Raw genomic sequence first — 13,258 nt, 5'->3', positions numbered from 1 at the left:
TAGCCGTGTTATTCTGTATCCACAAAAACAATGAGGAGTCCAGTGGCACCTTAGAGGCTAACATTTATTTGGGCATAAGCTTTCATGGGTAAAAAACCCACTTCTTCAGATGCATGGAGTGAAAATTACAGATCTGTAATTTTCACTCCATGCATCTGAAAAAGTGTAGGGGGGTTACCCATGAAAGCTTATGCCCAGATAAATCTGTTACTCACAAAACCAAGTGAACATTGTCTGGTTCAGATTTAATCATGAATGTTTCGAAAAACTCTAAAAATATTATTGTTCCCTCATTTGAAAAAAGTGGACCAATATTTGTGGAACAGAGCCAGCAAGAGCTGCATGCTCAGCCTGATATCATCACTACAGAGCAGAATCAGATCCTAAGGATAGTCAGTCACTAATTTTCTCCCCGAGCAAGGGTGCAGAATTTGGCCCACTCATGGTCTCTGTGCTGAGGGTGTGTTCCTCTGGTCTCGCTAAAGAACAAAGCTCCAAAAGTGGTCAGAAGCTTTAACTAATCATAAAATTATTACATTTATAATTCATCCCAAGGAGATTGTCTCATTAAGTACACACAATACCAGTGAATCACAGACACCTTTGGAAAGGGTGGAAGCAAGCATCCAGTGCAGAGCAGAAGGAAGGCAAGGGCTGAAATTTTACCCTGGCTGAAGAAGCACATCTGAGTGGATACTCTGTGAGCCCAAAGACAAATTCCAAACCAAACCTATTGAACTGTTTTGTTAGTTTTAGAAACGTAACAGATAGTTTGATGACAGTTTAATTTTTTTTGACAGCTCTAATTAAAAGCACTTCCTCATTTTTTTCAAATAGAATTTTGCAGGCACTGGGGGACAAATACATTGGAAAGAATGGGACTCTCTTTTCACACTTGCTTCTTTCCTGCATGTCCTGTAAGACCTATCTAAAACACATTGTTAGGAATGTCAGCTCACACTGACTCAAGCTTAATGCATTCAGGATCTTTAGAAAAGCTGTATATTTCAAAATATCATAGTCATCATCATCATAATGATACTCATATGGGGTTAATACACTAAATGGGCCCCAATCTGTTCCATTTGACATTATTAGCAAAACTCACATTGGATTCAGTGGGAGCAAGATAAAGCCTTGAATCAGAAATGTAGGACTGGAAGGGGTCTTGAGAGGTCATCTAGTCCAGCACCCTGTGCTGTGAAAGGACCAAGTAGCATGTTAGGGATAGTATAGGTTGCTTGTCTAACCTGTTATTAAAAACTCCTAGTGACAGGATTCCACATCCTCTTTTGGAAGTCTAGTCCAGAGTTTAATTACTCTTGTAGTTAGAATTTTTTTCCTAATATCTAACCTAAATCTGTGCTGCAGGTTAAGCACATGACTTCTTGTCGTACCTTCAGTGGACATGGAAAACAATTGATCACAGTCCTTCTCGTATTTGAAGACTGTTATCGGTCCCCCCTCAGTTTTCTTTTATCAAGACTAAACATGTCCAGTTTTTTAAAACTTTCCTCATAAATCAGGTTTTCTAAACCTTTTCTCATTTTTTGTTGCTTTCCTCAATTCTCTCTAACTTTTCCATATTGCTCCTAAAGTGCGGGGCCCAGAATTGGCTCCAGCTGAGGGCTCACCAATGCCAAGTACAACATAACAATTACCTCCAGTGTCTTATATATGACACTCCTGCTAATATACCCAAAATTGATATTTGCATTTTTTGCAGTGATCCACTATAATCCCCTGATCCTTTTCAGCAGTACTACCACCTAGACTGTTATTCCCATTTTGTGGTTGTGCATTTGGTTTTTCCTTCCTAAGTGTAGAATTTTGCACTTGTCTTTATTGAAATTTATCTTGTTGATTTCAGACCAATTCTCTAATTTGTCAAGATTGTTTTGAATTCTAATCCTGTCCTCCAAAGTGCTAAGCAACAAATCCAACCTCACACTAAATGTAAAATAAATTTATACAGTTAATATCTGTTTGTCTGCCTTCTTATCTGTCCAAGTTTTTACACCATGGCATCTGTTCACGTTACAAACAGATATATTAAATTCTAACTTGAAGTCTGCCACTAGACTTGAGTTTTCTCTTCTCTTCCTCTTTCCAACAGAAGGACAATTTTTTCAGGAACTATCAAATGTTCATAGTTTGGGGGTCTTTGCTATGAAAGCAGAAGGAACTTCTACCACTGCTGTGTTATGTTGATAAACTATTATTGAGGCTGCTTAAAGGAGCTGCTGTGCTGCATTTGCTAGAGTCCAGGGGACTAGAATCTACATTGCAATATAATGGAGAAATTGTTGAATATTAAGAAATCAGTACAAATATCCCAAATGAGACTTAATCAGACAAATTCATATGCTACTATAGCCTCTACGTCTATGGGAAATTATAGCCCATTTTCCTATACTCTTTGAATAATAGCCTATATTGAATGTACAATAACCAGAATGCTCAAATCTCTCTTAAAGAGGATATGGGCAAATAGTAAACCAACTACACATCTTTTGGTTGCAGCTAATTTTGGGTTTGTATTAAATCCTAAATCCAGAGGTAGGCAACCTATGACAGATGTGCCAAAGGCTGCACACAAGCTGATTTTCAGTGGCACTCACACTGCCCGGGTCCTGGCCACTGGTCCGGGGGGCTCTGCATTTTAATTTAATTTTAAATGAAGTTTCTTAAACATTTTAAAAACCTTATTTACTTTACATACAACAATAGTTTAGTTATATATTATAGACTTATAGAAAGAGACCTTCTAAAAACGTTAAAATGTGCTACTGGCACATGAAACCTTACATTAGAGTAATAAATGAAGACTCGGCACACCAATTCTGAAATGTTGCAACCCCTGTCCTAAATCATAGCAAATACATTTCAAGTATTGTTTAATACCAGTAAAAAGAATGCATATGTAGCTGGTGGAAACTCTGGGCACTAGATGTTTTGTGGACCAAGAGTTTGGTGGGATTCAAGCAAGAACTAGGTATTGATATGTATAGTGCAACTGTGAGAATATCTACCATTGCTCTAGATAGGATTGAAATATATTAGAATGCATACCAACCCTTGTGCTGCATGACAGAGGACATCCTCTAGCTGAAAGATCTCTGTAAAGATATCATTCCGTAACTGTCCACCTTGTGTTTTCTTGCACTTTTCCTGAAACATCTGGTTCTTGGCACTGTGAGTCAAGATACTGGACTAGATGAATCTATGTCTGATCCAGTATGGCAATTTTAGTATCCCTATGTTCTAATCAAAAGCCTTTTAATTATGTTCTAGGAGACATTCCAATAGAACTCACTCATTTTAAAGAATGATATATATTCTGAATACTAACAATAGCAAATAAAATGTATATCAATTGGAGTCAGAGACAATCTTTTTTTAATTGTCTCAGTTGAAATGGAATACATGATGAAATTGTTATTGTACTCTGATGTTTTGTCTCAAGCCTTCTTAGAAGTGGTCCAGCAGCTTGTTTGGTCCCATGATTTGCAGGATAATCCTTGCCCTGAGTGTGATATAAATCTCAGTGAAGCCAATGGAAAGACATAATCAGCTTTGAACTAGGCCCTGTGAAGAGAAATTGTACAAGAAGATATTTTCAATGCAATATATTATTCATAAACAAATAGAAACAATTATTTCAGTGAAGTCCAGCAATATTATGCTCTTTATAAAAACTGCATGTTTTCAAAAGAATCCCCAAAATTAGACTGTCATTGCCTAGTTACAGAATTCAAACAGTTCCACACCACTGCATAAATCCTCCTTGCTCACAATTTCCATTGCCACCCAACCTTAACTTTGTCCTTAACATTTGAAAAAATACATGCAGAAGGAGATTACTGGAAATTGATCTCTTGTAATAAAAAATGGAATTTTATCATCTTCTAGCAATTTGTTATTTTGACTTTTGTGTGTATTTGCAAGATTAACACTGGGTGGGCAGTGTCAATCAGGTCAGGTGACACTGGGCAGTGAAGGCTTACAGGGATCCCTTAGCCATTCATTTCTAGACAGTCTAAGGTTTTTTGAAAGGTGCAGGATTTTTGTAAAGAAATAGACTCTACTGAAACACATTTTCATTCTTAATTCTTTTTTTAGCAAAATATGTGATGTAGGAATTTTCCTGCTTTTTAATGAGTGCCAAAAATTTTAAAATGGGCTGGCTTATAAGGTTCATTGCAGCCCTGCTTCCACACATCTTATGTATCTCAACAAAGCAAGATGTCTCTCCTCCAGCAGGACTAAAAAACACTCCTCCTCAGCAAGGCCATGAAAGCAAAACAAATGTGGTGTTTCTAGGCCAAGCTATTTTTTAGATATGAGGAGCCAAAACAAGTTAAAAATATTTTTTAAAAGATCCATTTTCAAAACATTGTAATTTAAAAGCTCTTTTTCTGATTTTTACATTGCTTCCCAGAAAAACTCTATTCCAGAATAAAATCAAGTGTGCAAAATTTCAGGAAGTTGAGGAGGAGTTAGTGAACCTGCTTCATTTTTAACTAGTGCCATTTCTTAGTAAATTCTAATTGTCTTTCAGAATTGTTCCATACTTTTTATTCATACAAATACCAAATGCTGATTGTTTTGCATGGATGGGAATTACATTACTGCACTTTTTATGTCTAAAGAATAAGAAAATTTATAAAAAGCCATTCTGTGTTTATAAATGTAAATATAGAACTACACCCATTTCCTACCATCAGAAATCCTAAACTCATCTCCATCTTCTTTTTCTTGCCTCCGGTCATATCTCCCAATTTAGGGTCATCCTTTACATCCAACCTCTCCTCTTCTGTGCTCTCCCAGCCCACACATTCTTCCTTTCTCAGGATTCCCCCATGCATCTTCCCACTTCCAGCTGGTGGGATACTTTTCTATGCATTCTTCAAATTCTTGGTTGGAAAGGATGTGGTAGTAGAACTAAAGAATGATCTGAGTATCTGTGGGTATGTCTCTGCAGCAAAGAAAAATCTGCAACTGGCCCATGCCAGTTGACTCAGGCTCGTGGGGTAGGAGGGTCCGACAGCTAGGGCTTTAGACTCAGCCTGGAAGTCTATACAGCAATTAAACAGCCTCACAGCCCAAGCTCTGCGGGCCCGAGTCAGTTGGCACAGGCCAGTCACGGGTATCTAGTTGCTGTGTACGCATACAGGGCCCTCCACTCTGTGGATCAGTACTTGAATATCATACTGACATTGGAGTGACTGACCTGGAGAAGTACCTCACATGCTATCTGTCAAGAACTACTTAATCTAGAGCTCCATTGTCTGCTATGTTCAGCTGCAGGCAGATAAGATTGACACCCAGCTGCTCCAGGATGCTTCCCACGAGGAGGCCATGAAGCAGAAGCAGTGATATTCTTATTTCAGGATTTACTCTTGCCAACCTTTTAGCTATCCCCCACCCTGTTTCATTTCATCTGCTCCCTCTGCTGTAGCTCCTAAAGACTCAACCCTGATCCACAACCTTTTATCTCCCACTCCATGATCTCCTTAGACATGTTGAAGCCACGAGACTTTGACTTTACATTTGTCATTATCTTCTCTTGGTCTCATTTCCCACAATTTGATAGCTGCCTCAGTATTGTTGGGCTCCTCTTCATTCGTTGCTGCTATCTCCAGCCTCCTCATCTTCCTGCTCCTTCATCCCCTCTGAAATCCACTGTATCTGGCTCTTCTCCCATCTATCCCTCACAGGTGGCTCTATCTACCATCCCGAAGTCTCTTTTCTTCTGTTTCCCTGACTTTGATCACTGCCTCATTTTCCACCTTATCTTGGGTGACTTTGGTTTGTTTTCAGATAAGACAGAGAAACCGACAGTTAAATCAGATTTTTTTTTTCTAATTTGTCCGGGAAAGACAGAGAAATTTACTCCCAGGCTGAACTCAAATGTGCTGTATTTCAGTTTGGATGGGACTTTTACCCTCATGCAGAAATAAACAAATCAAAAGTAGCACTGTTATTCTAAATGGCAGAGACAGAGGGATAAATGATGCACAACTACTGTTGGATCTATTGGTGCATGGGTATTCTTGGACGTCAGAGCACAAAGGACAAATTGTACAGAATGAAAATTATGAACCAATCATTTACTGTTTGACAGCCATCCTGCAGTCTTATGTAGTCATAAGGTCGTGACACTATGTCTGTGACATAAATGTACTGTTTCAGTTGTATTAGGGACATTCTTGCAATGGGAAAAACTATTTAATGAATGAAAGGTCAAAATGCTTATCTTTGAAAGGTCAAAGAAATTCTTTTCTAGATGTCTTTTATTCATTCTATAGAAAGAGACAATTCAGCAGCAACATGACCTAAACAGTTAACTTTAACACAGATGAAAAAGGTTTTGTGACATGTACCAGTGTCCTTGTTAATTGAGTTTCTTTTGGGGTTATGAATGGCACCTTATGTCTAGAAAAATCTTTGAGCAACGTAGCATCTTAATAAAATGTACTTCAACCCCCAAAGTCAAAGCAAACCTCAGGGGATGAACCACAACAAAGAAAGTTGTACAAAATCCTCCTAAACTGAAAATAAAGATATTTTTACAGCCCAAATACTCATTTTAATACAATGCTTGATGAGAATAACACATTTGAAACTATACACATGCATGAATGCAGATTACATCTTCATTATAGGTTGAGAGTGAGTGGAAAAATGATTATAGGTGGGTGGGTTTATCATGATGGTTCTGTGAACAATAGCTTGATGAAAAACTTGACTCTACGTTCATCCAATCAGGGAACAGAAATAATAGCATGAGATCTATGTGTCCAATGAGAATTCACAAACACAACTTTAATTTTGGGTTTTGAATATCCAGTACAACAAACAGCTCAGGATCAAATGGAGCATCTTGGTCCATACTGTGCCATCACATTTAATCTAAAAACATATGGCACAATATGACTTAATGAGAACAAGTTGACACAAAAGAGTACATGAGTAATTTATTTTGAACCTCTTAGAGAAACAAAGTGGAGGTAAAAATAAAACAAACCCATTCTGAATCCCCTAGCAAACTTCAGAAGACGTGAAAGGTCAAATACACAGGCTGCCTAGTGTATCTATAATAGTAAATACAGTATTACATCATCTATAACTTTTTTCTTTAGTAATAGGTATATTTTAAAAAGTAAGAAATAGTTTTCTAAGGTGAACTAGGCAGTATATTTGTTTTCTTTTAGTTTTGCAGCTGCAAGAGAAACTTTTGTTCATTTTCCGTAAATTCTAGGAGACAGGGATGATGGCTTCACAGAAGGGCCTATAAAGGGAGGAAGTGTAGTCAAGTTATAGAGCACTAGATTGATAGTCATGAGATAGAAATTATATTCTTGGCTCTGCTATTGACTTACTCTGTGATACTGGGCAAATCATTTAGTCCATTTTTTAAATCTTGGGTTCCTACAATTAGATTCTTAAATTTATATTAACTTCAGTGGTAGGTGCAGGTGCACAGCACCTCTTAAAATCAGACAACTAGATATAGGTTCTACCTTTAAGTTAAAGATTCTACCTTTAGACCAACATTTTCAAATGTATGTGCTTAAACTTCTCTGTGCTTCCATTTCTTCATATATAAATGGAGCATAATAACTCTTGCTTACCTGTGTAAAGTACTTTGAGACCTACACGTTAAAAACACAGACTGAGTGCTAATTAAAACAAATTAGAATAAAAAATTAAAAACTGAAGACCTTCAGAAAGTGAACAAATAAAAATGTGATCTTTAAAAATCTAAGTAGAAAATAAATGCACAATAGATTTATGTAAATAAAATGTTCAAAAACAGATATGGATATTTATTACTATCTTTAAAATTCTTGCATAGTTATTACAAATTTTGGGTTCTATCTTGCTATCAGTTGTTATGCAGAAATCCCATGAGCTTTTGTGGGAGTTCCACATGTGGCATGCTGGCAAGACATGGCCCTAAGAAAATAAAGCAAATTTTCCACAGCTGCAAAGTTGCTTGTATATTGTAACACATCATGTGCCAGATCATCAGCTAGTGTAAATTGACTCCAATGGAGCAACACTGAAGCTGAACATCCTGCAATGCCTTTCAGAAATGCTCTTCTGAAAATGTAGACAGATAAACAAACACTGCATACCATTTCAATCTTCCCTGCACCTTATAGTAGAAAGTAAGTGGAACTTATAGAAAAAATACTTGGTTTGAAAACTGAAATATCATGGATTTAAGGAGATGCAGTCTGGTATATCCTTCAGTGATTCAACACACGCATTTTCTCATGACAATGATGCTTCTTCATATACTGAAGTTTTCAGTTAATGAAAACTGTTAGGTTTCATTACTTTCTCTTACTGTCACTAACATTATCTGTCTGTAACAGTAAACAAATTACAGGTGAGGCACAAGTCTCTTCTGCAGTTTTTTTCAAGCTGTATGGAGATTACAAAGCCAAATTTAGAGGTGAATCTAAGGAAGTTTAAAGAGGTGTAATTTATGAACTGATGAGGCAAGCAGTATGTGTAAGTTACATCAATTTAGCTTTTCATGAGAACATCAGGTCCTGAGGCCAGTGACTGGTTGTGAAGTTAATAGTTCATATATATTATATATTTGATGATAATTAGGTGCTGAACTCTGAAACCACTTACTCATGCCAGTAGTCCTTCCTACAATCCTAATGCTGGAACTATTCATGTAAGGGTTTGCTGGATCAGATCCCTATATCAGGATAAAATATTAATACAGTGTGAATGAAGAATCAAATACTTCTTTAGTCTTAAATGAGATTATAGTTTTTATTAGTGCATTAACACTGATAGTTATTTATAACATATCACACTGTATATGTAAAATGTTCTCATCACATACACATTTGGTCACATGACAGCTGTTCAGATTATTCTGCACACATTTGGAAAAAACTTGAAAACATTGATATGGAGCCAAAATATGCAGGGAGACAAGCAAATTGCCAACTGTAGCTTTTTTTGCCAGCACTTCCTTAGTCAAGCAAATCAAGCAGCACTTTATCAGCACTAGAATCAGACAGTTTGAGATTCTGCTGCCATTTTAAAACTTCCCCTAAGCAATGACACTGTAGTGGAAAATCCCCAGCTCAGAGGCGGTGATAGAGGAAAAGTAATCATTTACCTGTCACTCTGTATACTTGTAACCAGAATAAGCTTTCCAAGTACTCAAGGCTTCCATTAGAGAATTCACATGTGAAAAGGCTCAGAAAAGTACAAAGTCACACAAGAGGCTTAAAAATGAGAATATATTTTTTATCAAGCCCTGTAGCTCCAAATGACTGCCCTCACATCACTTTGCTACATCAACAGCCCTTGTTAGCAACAACACCCGTTTCCCTATGTGGAGCAGAAAGGTTGGATCGCCATATGATTCACCCTCTCTCTGCCCTCTGCATAAATGGTGTCTGGCCCTCCTTGGCAGTCTGGATACACAGGGAAAGGACTTTGGCCAGGCAGCATGAGGTGAGGTCAAGGGATAGCTAGCTGCTCCATGTGGCATAGTCCTGTGGCTATGTGGCATAAAGACCACGTTAAAAGAGTTGCATGCTGCATAGAACAGCATTACGTTCCTTGCTGCACTCTGTGACCCTTCCCACACTGAGGGTATGTCTTCACTACCGGCCGTATCGGCAGGTAGCAATCGATTTCTCAAGGATCGATATATTGCATCTCATCTAGACACAATATATCGATCCCCTAACGTGCTCCTGTCGACTCCGGAACTCCACCAACACGAACGGTGGTAGCGGAGTCGACAGGGTGAGCTGCGGACATCGATCCTGTGCCGTGAGGACAGTAGGCAACTCGATCTAAGATACTTCGACTTCAGCTACGTTATTCATGTAGCTGAAGTTGCGTATCTTAGATCGATCTCCTCCCCTATTGTAGACCAGCCCCGAGGGTCACAGAGCACAGCTGTGGCCTGGAAGCTAAGAGCAGCATGGCCCTGGCTCTAGCTATGTTACCAGTGCTTGGGTTGTTTTAGAGGAGTACAGTGGGAGAGTCTCTGCATGCATCTGGCCAGATACTACAGAGCATATGTGAGGGTTTCCAGTGGATCCCTTCTCAAAGCTTTTTTCAGGCTGCCCACTGCCTCTGCCCTACTGCGTCTAGTCCTGCTGTGAAAGTGGTAGTATGTCTTCCAAATAATGACTGTCTCAGAGCTGCATAATTTATTGATTAGTTTCCTCTCTTCCAACACGTTCACGTAGGAGAGGGAAATAGAGACCTTATATCCAGGAATGAAGTCACAGATTTCGTTCCTGGGTATAAAGTTCCAAATGGTACATAACATAACAGCTCATCTGCTTAACAACATAGATCACTGTGAACTCATCACTCTGGTGGTCTGTTCTTTACACTGGCACCCCATTCAATACAGAGTTCAGTTCAGTGCTTCTATCATGATATTCAAAACCTTCCATAGGGTTGGCCCTAACTACCTGAGCGGTTGCTATTCCTGTCATGAGCATGACATCCCGCAACAGCTATGTTCCACGGGAACCATGAAAATGTCAACCAATAGGGGAAGGCTCATGAGTGGAGGAGAATTTTAACAGGATCTGAATCTAGACTATGAAAGAAGAAATAGGAATGAACATAGGACTCTAAATGCAAACACATCTTTCTTTGACTTAAATCCTGTGAGGAAGAACTATTTTCACTGCAAAATTAACTTGAGACCCGTCCACACACAAAAACCACTGATGTTTTAATTAAGTTGACTGGCCCATCCAGGGTGAATGGCTAAGATCAAGTTAGCACAACTCATCAACTGCTCACATGACTACTCTGTATGATACACACAAGTGAGTGACAGTGTGGACAGAGCAGCTTGACTCTCACTCAAGCTAGGCTACTGGAGAGAAGTAACGAGTGTAGATAACCTGAGTTAACTCTGCAGGAAACACATACCCATGAATTCTACAAATACACATACTATACCTACTTTTGCAAGTATCAACAAACAAATATGCCTATATATTAATGAAATCATTTCTCCTCCAGGCTGGGAAGGAGAAAAGAGAGAGAAATTCCTGTTGTGTGGTGGGTGCTCACAGGGGGGGACATATAAGACCTAGTTAGAGAGAGAAAGAGAACACAATTTTGTTCTTTTAGTTAATATTAATATGGTAGACACAGTGCAACACTTTTTCAAAACATGGTCCCTAATCACATCTGCACAAATATGCATGCACGATTGCTATATTTGTGCTTGCAAATTCTGTTATTAGGCAAAGAAATACAGCAAATAACCTAGCTGTAACTATGCATGCTTAAGGCTGGCTGAAAATCTGCCCCATTAAGCATGATATTGAGCAGCTGTTTTGCAGCTACATGTTCTCCAGTATATATTATGCCATTGCCAGTGCACCATGGAAAAGAGGAACAGGTGATCTATGTCAGTAGGTTTGACTGGTTATTAAAGTGATGATTAGTAATTTGCAAGTGATTTATGACATGACAGTTCCTTCAAAGCTTCACATTTCAATCAGTTCAATCACATTAATGGGCATGACTGTTTAATTAACATGCTAAAGATAGGGCATGAATAGTTTAGCTCATTAAAGGCTTCACACCCTCTGCTTGTCACTGTGGTATGTGCTGTGCAGCTGTGTGCCAGAGTCTGGGAGGCCAATGTTCAGGTTTAGCTGTTGTTCAAAGTCACTACATTTCTCCATTCCAAGCAACAATTCCACCGTCTGTTTTGGTTTTGTCAAATGTAACCAATGCTTTGCCCTCATCTGATGTAGTAACGTCAGCTCACAGGCTCATATCACTGTTCAGGGACTCACGCTCTACAATTAAAAGGCCAGCTGTAATCATCAATCACAATTCAAACAGCATTAGCACAGGTGACTGAACTTCTCTTCCAACTTGACAGTAGGCTGTGGATGATTGGACCTTGGATACAGTTTACATGCTCCCAGGTATTTGTTCAGGAATCCCTTTCTTGAAACAACAGTCTTCAGAAGTGCCTTGCCAAATTAACAGTGTATAACAATAAGACCTATGTTTCTATTAGTTGTGTCATAATTAGAACCTTTAATATCTTGTATATTACAGACAAATAACCACTTTGCTTGCTTGATGTGGTTAGGGGAAACCTTTCCAGGCAGGTTGAAGAGCATTAGAACCATTGTGCCAGAGAGGCTTAGGCAGAGAAAAAACAGAATTATTACAAAAACAATAGGCATTATGGGCTCCATCCTGCAAGGCACTGAGCACTCTTGTGGCGTGCTGAGTGTCCTTAACTCCCACTGACTTACGTGAGAGTTGAGAGTCATCAGCATCTCAAAGAAGTGTTCAATACCTTACAGGATAGGATCTAAGTCAAGAGATCATAATCACAAGAAACTGCAGGTGCTCAGTATGTCAAGCATATGAGGCTTTAGGTGCATCAGATTGCGGATACGTCTACACTACAGGATTATTCTGATTTTACATAAACCGGTTTTGTAAAACAGATTGTATAAAGTCGAGTGCACGCAGCCACACATTACATATATGATTAGGGTTTGTGGCCGCAGATCGACGGTATTGGCCTCTGCGAGTAGTATCCACAGTTGCACCACTGTGACCCGCTCTGGAAAGCATCTGAACTCGGATGCACTGGCAGGTAGACAGGAAAAAGCCCCGTGACCTTTTGAATTGCATTTCCTTGTTTACCAGCTTGGAGCCTGATCAGCACCAGGTGGCAATGCAGTCCCAAATCAAACAAAAAAGAGCATCCCAGCATGGATCGTCACGGGAGTCACTTGGAAGCTGATCGCTGTTATGGAGGACAAATTCTGTTCTACAGGAGCTCGTTACAGAGAGAAATGGCCAAGGTATTGAAACAAATCAGCATGATACAGAGTCCACAGCACAGTTGCTGTGTGACAAGTTGTACGGAATAGCCAAAGATATCAAATGGACGCTCAGTTGGAGGAAGGAGGGGACTTGAGGACTCCAGCTATCCCACGGTCCCCGCAGTTCCGAAAAGCCATTTGCATCTTGGCTGAACTCCCAATGCCTGTGGGTCAACACATTGTGGCAGAGGGTTTGGGGGTTCAGGGATATTATCTCGTCAGTTTATTCCCCTCCGCCCCCGTGAAAGAAAAAGGGAAAAATATGTCTTGACTGTTTGCAATTCACCGTATGTTACTGCATGCTGCTGGGTAGACATCCCCTCCCTTTCCCCGATGGCAGATGGTTTACAGCTGCAGTAATTCTCTTCTCT

The 13,258-nt window shown here is 39.2% G+C and overlaps 1 pseudogene; it reads left to right on the top strand.

The window, feature by feature from the left end:
- The first annotated feature begins 2,456 nt into the window (after positions 1 to 2,456).
- Positions 2,457 to 5,379, top strand: LOC116819928 (U6 snRNA-associated Sm-like protein LSm2 pseudogene; annotated as a pseudogene).
- Positions 5,380 to 13,258: the final 7,879 nt, after the last annotated feature.

Source organism: Chelonoidis abingdonii, chromosome 6 (genome assembly GCF_003597395.2).
Source record: "Chelonoidis abingdonii isolate Lonesome George chromosome 6, CheloAbing_2.0, whole genome shotgun sequence".
NCBI lineage: Eukaryota > Metazoa > Chordata > Testudines > Testudinidae > Chelonoidis > Chelonoidis abingdonii.
This window is presented reverse-complemented; position numbering and strand designations above follow the sequence as displayed.